This window comes from Dysidea avara, chromosome 9 (assembly GCF_963678975.1).
Source record: "Dysidea avara chromosome 9, odDysAvar1.4, whole genome shotgun sequence".
Taxonomy (NCBI): Eukaryota; Metazoa; Porifera; class Demospongiae; order Dictyoceratida; family Dysideidae; genus Dysidea; species Dysidea avara.
In genome coordinates this window covers 5,962,659-5,971,297 of record NC_089280.1, presented here as the reverse complement: position 1 = coordinate 5,971,297, position 8,639 = coordinate 5,962,659, and the positions used below count along the sequence as shown (strand labels likewise).

Here is an 8,639-nt window from a genome sequence, read left to right as displayed (position 1 = left end):
ATCGGATTCCTACCAAAGTTGGTACGGAGATCCGCCTTAATGAGCCCTTTAAGTGTGCCACATTTCAGCCCGATTCGAACACGCATTCGTGTTTTATGGAGGATTTTGCGAAGTGTGCGAAATGAAGAAGTAGAAGAAGAAGAAGAAAACGAAGAAATTAAAACGAAATTTTGTTCGCTCGTATCTCGGAAATGGCTGGAGCGATTTTCTTCAAATTTGGTGTGTAAACTCCCCTTACTGGCCGGCACCTCTCTAGCAAATTTGGTTCCAATCGGATAAGGGATAACAGAGCTACATAGGTGTGAAAATTGCGTTTTATTTCTTCCTGTTAATATACTCACGGGTGGCACGCCGGCTTCTTGGGCCGCACGACACACTACCGTGTGTCTTGATTCATAACATTTTCATCATATGAAAAATGTGAAAATGTTTTTACAATATAGCCATAAGTAATGTTTCATCACATTTTCATTATCTTGTCACTCAAATTGTAGGTGATGAAAATGTAATGAAATGGGAATATGCACAATATACTTTTATTAGATTTTAATAACTTTCACAAGCTGCAAGTGAAAATGTTATGAAATGAGAATTCACAACATTATAATATGTTTCGGAATAACATCATAACTTTTTGATACTGGTTTCAAAACTAAAATCCCCATGCAGTAGCGCTAATAGCTTGTTTATCTTTATCTTGTGGTGAGGGAGTAGCAATAAATGATGGGTATTGTTCAGGTACATACGTCAGGCACCTTTCAATCCAAATTCTAGATAAATTGTAGCTATTACACATTACGCACCACAATTACACAAGCCATTAGTATAAGTGCTTTTATATTATATCACTTCAAAGAAATTATATAAACAAACTGCTTGCCACAAAGTAATCTTTTACCTACCACAACTACACAATTTGCAAATTGCTGTTGCATTCACATGTACATTTCTAAGAAATTCTAGAGTATAACTACCTGCCACAATATTATAACATTGATTTATTTTTGATAACCGTACAATTACAGAAGCGCTTTACCTGGCTTCAAAGTGCTTTTCCATTAACATGCATTTTACATCACTTCAAAGAATTTACGCTCATTACATACCACTCTCATGAAAGTATTATAATAAACACATAAAAGCAGCTAGTTCCACCTATATTCCTGGAACTATCACCTTAAAACTACTGTACATATATGCACATACGCATACATGTTTATGATTGTGTGTGTATGTGCATGCGTGTTTGTCTCTGTGTGTGCATGTATGTGTACGTGTGTATTGTACATGGTGTGTGTTGTACATGGTGTGTGTTGTACATGGTGTGTGTTGTACATGGTGTGTGTTGTACATGGTGTGTGTTGTACATGGTGTGTATGTATGTCTGTGTATGAATGTCTGTGTATATGGGTATGTGGGCCAGTGGATCGTCGGGTGTGTTGTGTTCTTGGTATTTCTCTGTGTAGTACAACTGTGGAGAAGAAAGTGGATCTCCTGATTGCTGAGATTAAGAACTACAACATTTCCATTGCTGGAATCCAGGAGACCAAATGGTTTGGGTCTGATATCTGGTCCATTCGTGAGTGGGCCTTTTTACATTCAGGTCACGATTTCAGTGCCAGTTGACGGCATAGCCAACAATTTGCGGCCATCATAATAATGAGTTTTATTTTATGTACAGTATCCTATGGGAGTTTATAATAATCAGTGTTGTAGCACATTTTGTCATCTGCAGACATGTAATTAGTGATAAATGTTTCATTTCAGCCCTTTTGTACATACATAATAACACTTTATCCATGCACATGTAACCACTTCTTTTTCTTGGTTAGATGCCTTAAATGGAATAGCAATTATACTTTGAAAAAGAATTATTAACATAAGGTATTACATTTCGTCATTCTTTATAGTGTCTACCCATTGTATTACAATGGCATATCTAGCCATTTTTCCATCATACAAGACACTTTCATCTAGGAAAATATGCCACTGATCGTTTTTTAAATGAGAAATGAATTCAAGTGAACACTCTTGGATACAGGGTGACTGTTCCATTAGAGTATTGTAGCTGAATGTCTATTAGGGTGACTACGATCATGATCTCTTTTGGTGATCCGATTATCAGCACACCTCTAGAGTAGGCATCCAATATTATTGCATCATTGGACTGTGAAGAAGATCTGGCTTCTATCCTCTCTGATTGCAGGGCAGCCCAAATTAACGTACTGAAAATTTTGCACTTTATATGTACATACTTTATTCCCACCCATGAAATAGCAAACAATGCAATACAGACTAAGTGGATATCTATTGTATCACCATGGTGCGAGAAGAAACTGGCTCGATCTCTTCTTAGGTGACACGGTAGTGTGAACATCAAGTAAAGCAATGGTGTGCAGTGAGAGTTTTACTCATTATTACTTTAATACAGTATATTTGTATTCGTGTGCGGCAGAAATATGCATATGGGTTCTAACATCTTCATGAGTCAGCTGCTGTTACTCCTCTCCTTGTAAAATTGTAGTGTATTAAACAATTTTATTCCCAGAGTTGCGATTACCATGTGCACCCAGTGTAGCTAATGGCTACCAGTGCCGTACAGCTAGCTACTGACAAAAACATCATCATCAGTTATAATATTGTAATGTGCATTAATTTTATATATTAAGAGATGGAATCAATTGTGGAACCACATGCCTATGTTTATCATACTGCTGCGGTAATACAAACTACCCCTATCAAAATTTAATATCATGCATGTATAGATCCTGTGTCACATGCATATCAAGAATTGCCCACACAGCACTTCTCCTATCACATAACAAATAATGCTGTTCGTAACTTGTCATCTCTCGTGTGTACCACAGTTTCCAGATTGAGCTGTACCAGCTATAGTACGGGAATAGCACTAGGGAAAAGTTTTGCAACTGTATCTATGGCTTATATTTAACATGCCATGTGGCTACATTAGGTAATTCTGCATGGATATACAGATATTGCAGGCTATCAGGTACAGCTTGTCGCTTGGCTATATTTTAAATACGAGAACCATATGTCTACAAACATTTGTATGACACAGCTATAGGAACCATAAAAATATTGGAGCTATAATTTAATATAAAATAAAGCTTGTCCAATAAAATGTCATGAAAATGTCTTGATTTAATTATCACTTTGTGAAACTGTCAGACCTTCAGTGCTGGTCACTGTAAAGCGTTAATAATAAATAAACTGTCATGATTTTTTCTGTCTCAAATATTCATTATATTTTACATATAACATGCTTCAAGTCTGAGTTTATGAAATTGTCATGACATTTTCGTCTTATAAATATTCATAACATTTTCATCATATGAAAAATGTGAAAATGTTTTTACAATATAGCCATAAGTAATGTTTCATCACTTTTTCATTATCTTGTCACTCAAATTGTAGGTGATGAAAATGTAATGAAATGGGAATATGCACAATATACTTTTATTAGATTTTAATAACTTTCACAAGCTGCAAGTGAAAATGTTGTGAAATGAGAATTCACTACATTATAATATGTTTCGGAATAACATCATAACTTTTTGATACTGGTTTCAAAACTAAAATCCCCATGCAGTAGCGCTAATAGCTTGTTTATCTTTATCTTGTGGTGAGGGAGTAGCAATAAATGATGGGTATTGTTCAGGTACATACATCAGGCACCTTTCAATCTAAATTCTAGATAAATTGTAGCTATTACACATTACACACCACAATTACACAAGCCATTAGTGTAAGTGCTTTTATATTATATCACTTTAAAGAAATTATATTAAACAAACTGCTTGCCACAATGTAATCTTTTACCTACCACAACTACACAATTTGCAAATTGCTTTTGCATTCACATGTACATTTCTAAGAAATTCTAGAGTATAACTACCTGCCACAATATTATAACATTGATTTATTTTTGATAACCGCACAATTACAGAAGCGCTTTACCTGGCTTCAAAGTGCTTTTCCATTAACATGCATTTTACATCACTTCAAAGAATTTACGCTCATTACATACCACTCTCATGAAAGTATTATAATAAACACATAAAAGCAGCTAGTTCCACCTATATTCCTGGAACTATCACCTTAAAACTACTGTACATATATGCACATATGCATACATGTTTATGATTGTGTGTGTATGTGCATGCGTGTTTGTCTCTGTGTGTGCATGTATGTGTACGTGTGTGTTGTACATGGTGTGTGTTGTACATGGTGTGTGTTGTACATGGTGTGTATGTATGTCTGTGTATATGGGTATGTGGGCTAGTGGATCGTCGGGTGTGTTGTGTTCTTGGTATTTCTCTGTGTAGTACAACTGTGGAGAGGAAAGTGGATCTCCTGATTGCTGAGATTAAGAACTACAACATTTCCATCGCTGGAATCCAGGAGACCAAATGGTTTGGGTCTGATATCTGGTCCATTCGTGAGTGGGCCTTTTTACATTCAGGTCACGATTTCAGTGCCAGTTGACGGCATAGCCAACAATTTGCGGCCATCATAATAATGAGTTTTATTTTATGTACAGTATCCTATGGGAGTTTATAATAATCAGTGTTGTAACACATTTTGTCATCTGCGGACATGTAATTAGTGATAAATGTTTCATTTCAGCCCTTTTGTACATACATAATAACACTTTATCCATGGACATGTAACCACTTCTTTTTCTGGGTTAGATGCCTTAAATGGAATAGCTATTATACTTTGAAAAAGAATTATTAACATAAGGTATTACATTTCGTCATTCTTTATAGTGTCTACCCATTGTATTACAATGGCATATCTAGCCATTTTTCCATCATACAAGACACTTTCATCTAGGAAAATATGCCACTGATCGCGGTTTTTTAAATGAGAAATGAAACACGCGCACACGAAAGAACTGACTGACCATGCTTGCATACACAAGTTGCACCCGATCGACCTACGAATGGCTTCAATTCACCATTATATTTCCTTCCATTCCACCAGCGAGCCGTTCCGGTGGGGACTATTCTACGGAACGGAACGGAACGGAACGGAATGATGGACTAAACCACGGAACGGAACGCTTTCTAAAATTGAAGCTTGTAACTTACCATTGCTGAAACTTCCCTTATAAGTTAGCAGTGGCATCTCCAGTGGGTGATTAAACATAAGATAAAAAGAATTAACGGATCGATTGTGGGTTTTTGTTGGTTGTCATTAGTAACGAAGTATTATTGTGGGATGAGCTGTATCAGTGATGTTCATCCATAAGGAAGGGAACTTTATGTGAGCTGTTTTTCTTATTTAGACTTTAGAAAACAGTCTGGGCCGGTCTTTCAAGTCATAAGTCAGTGTATAAATAAAGCAAGCAGGAAGATACTGGTAACAGGAAAGAGCCAGCTGAATTAAAACTTGAAGAATTTTGTGCAGTGTGTGAGGAGCAAATATTTTGGCAGACCGCAAGGAGGGTATATTCTGCAAACATCACTGAAGTGTATGCATGGAGTTATTTATATATTAACAGCTGGTGCAGTGGACTAATGCCGTATTCAATAGTGAGCTGATTTTATCTGTTGCACAATTCAAGGATGTGTCTGACTGCTAGCCTTGAATCAGGCTAAATGCCAAAACTCCAAGATCAGCCAAATCTCTATTATAAGCCGCATGTGAAACCATGCCCGTAGCCACCAGGCAAACGTGATTTGGACCAGGATGTGTGTGTAATTTCAATGTATCTAGTCAGACCTGAAATGGAACACTCACATTAATTACATACCACCTAAGAATCCTAGGATTTCTTAAGTGTAACATTTCACATGCTTCACTTCAAACAAAACAGGTTAAATTTGTTTGTCTATTTTCAAGTGATTCCCAGTTCAACTGGTCCATGAAATTACAATGGGATTACATGTATTTGTTACAGTGCGGGCTGTCCTGTGTTGGATCTACTCTAGAGTTGAGATTTCAAGGTAGACTCACTGCCAATGTACTGACACTAGTACTGTTGTAGCATGTTTAAGTGGAGGACAAATGAAATAGTAATGCTAGATTATTTATGTATACAAATTTTTCATAATGAAATTGATATCCCATTTTGATTTGTACTTCCACTTTCCAAGAGCAAGAAGCTACCACACTTAATCTCCAACCACTGTCATTAATTAACCAAGATCTCACTAGTCTGTAATTCACCTTACTGTAGTGATTTTATTGATTCATCTATGTTTTCTTCATTTTCCTTTGAAGTTGTACCAAGAGTTCATAATAAGGTGGAGAGTGTCTAACTTGAACGCATTCACCAAACACCCTGCTTAAAGTAACACCTCGGCCTTATTTCAGAACAAAGGCTTTACCTTCTTCAGCAACACTAATCAACAGTTTTCTATCCCCCAGTAAAGGTGTTGATTTGATGAAAGGTGAACTTTACGCAGGGTGTTTGTACAGGCCATACTGAGAGTTAGACACTCTCCCCCATACAAATCAGTATTACGAACTCTTGGTTGTACAGTATAGGTAAACAAAGATAAGTTTCTCTCCCATCTTATTCTAGGATTTCTATTGACAAGGAAAATTCAATTATTTGTATACAGGCTCAAAATTGAGAAAATATAAAGAAAGTGAATTAATATTATACAGTCAGTTTGTTTTTGGATATTTAATGTCTCCAACCACAACAAAAATTCGATGAATCCATGCATCTCATCACTGGTCGTCTGAACATTCTGAAAGTGATACCTCACTCAATCAACCATATAATCTGTTTATTAGACTGAATAAAGTCATGATTACCTAAACAATCAATTAATGTTTTATAATTATCCTATTCCATTTTCCTGGAGGTTCCACTGATAAAATGCAATTTCAGCAATGATAGCAGCTAGCCAAGCTGCAAGTTGATTCAGAAAGCATTCCATTCTGTAAAATAGACCCCATCCAGAATTCAACTCAGTACTCAGGCTGAGATATCTGACAATAGTCCACTACTCTGTTAATGAATCATTGATGTTCACAATATAGCCTCCTTGAGGTATCTGAATGTTTGCTCCTCACACACTGCACAAAATTCCTTTAGATTCTGAGTTGATTCAGCTTGTCACCATACTTGTTTCCTTTGTAGTGTAGCTATACACATACTGATTTATGCCGATTAGAAAGGCTGGGCCTCATTCTAAAGTCAAGTAAGTAAAAATAACTCACATACTAGTAAAAACAAGTCATGCATTAGTTCCCTACTTGATATATCCGAAGATGAACACACTGAGTCAGCTATTCCCACAATTAGTACTTCGTTACTAATGACAACCAACAAGAACCCACAATCGATCCTTAAATTCGTTTTATCTTTCTTGGGGTAACGTTTGATTACATGCTGGAAGTGCCACTGTTAACTTGTACAGCAATGGTAAGCTGCAAGCTTCAATCTGAGAAAGCATTCCGTTCCGCAGTTTAGTCCATCATTCCGTTCCGTTCCGTTCCGTTCCGTTCCGTAGAATAGACCCCACCAGCCGTTCCATAGTATAAAAGATGGTATGAGTGATATCCGCCAATTACGTTTCTTGACGTAGCATGCATTCTGTGGATGTCACAAAACAAAATGGCTAGAGAGGACTTTGTAAATGGGGAGTATTGGGCGAGATGGTTTTTCCCTATGATAGCGTTTATAAATTCGAATAAGGGCGAAGGTGAGGCTTATAGTATATAAGGCAATACAAATAAGCCTATTTGTGTGCGAAATTAAAATTTTCGGCATTAGCTACCAGAAATTTAGTACATTTTTTGGTCGTGTGCATTAGTGTAGACAACCTGTGTAAAATATTCATATATTACAATCACTTTTGAATGCGATGTTTTTAAAGCTATGCATATGTTGGAATAAATGTCTAATGATTGAAACCAACACATTCCAAAGGGTTTGAAGCCATTTAGTCCCTAACCACGATATTATCTTGGACTAACCTCAAAATTTGCTTCCACTTAGTACACTTCAAAGTCATACTGTGTATGTAGTGTGTGTCTGCATGGTTTAATCATGGCACATTTATACCCCCATAAATTAGAGTGTTAACCACATCAAAGGGATACTCGAAATAACTGTTTGTGTGCTTTAACTTTCTCAGTTAAGGAACATTGTGTGAGATATAAACTGTTTGTTTCTTTTTTTTTTCAATTTCTGTTGTGATTTACAAGTGCATGTTCCTTTATAACCTGCAGCTCGTCTATACAAAACCATTCATCCGGAAGCCACAAGTCACCGACTAAACTGATGATTGTTTCTAATGTGCATGCATGTGTGCATGTTATTGCATTTTTAAATTAATTGAGTTGATTGACTATAATGTAGTCTGTATCACAACGCGTACGCCATAAGTGTCTTGTCCTGGAGGATGCTGGTCTATCACATCATACTTCAGTCGTTTTGCTTTGTTATTATCGCTAGCATAACTAGTCGAGCAATTTTTGGTCCAAATTTACACCAGATTTAACCTTAGATGGGTTTTGTTCCCGAGATTCACCAACCCCCTCAGTAATGTGACTTTACGTAAAACAAACAAAAACGGTAAGTTCACCAAACGAGAAAAATTTTCTAAGTCAGAAGTGGGCTCAAAAAAATTGGCCAGTCCCGCAATCCTTGCTAC

General features: G+C 36.6%; 1 long non-coding RNA gene across 1 annotated transcript; it reads left to right on the top strand.

The window, feature by feature from the left end:
• Positions 1-7,499: 7,499 nt before the first annotated feature.
• On the top strand, positions 7,500-8,339 carry LOC136266646 (uncharacterized). The gene is made up of 2 exons (XR_010706209.1): positions 7,500-7,685; positions 8,215-8,339. It is a non-coding gene; the product is annotated as an uncharacterized lncRNA (long non-coding RNA).
• The last annotated feature ends 300 nt before the right edge of the window (positions 8,340-8,639 follow it).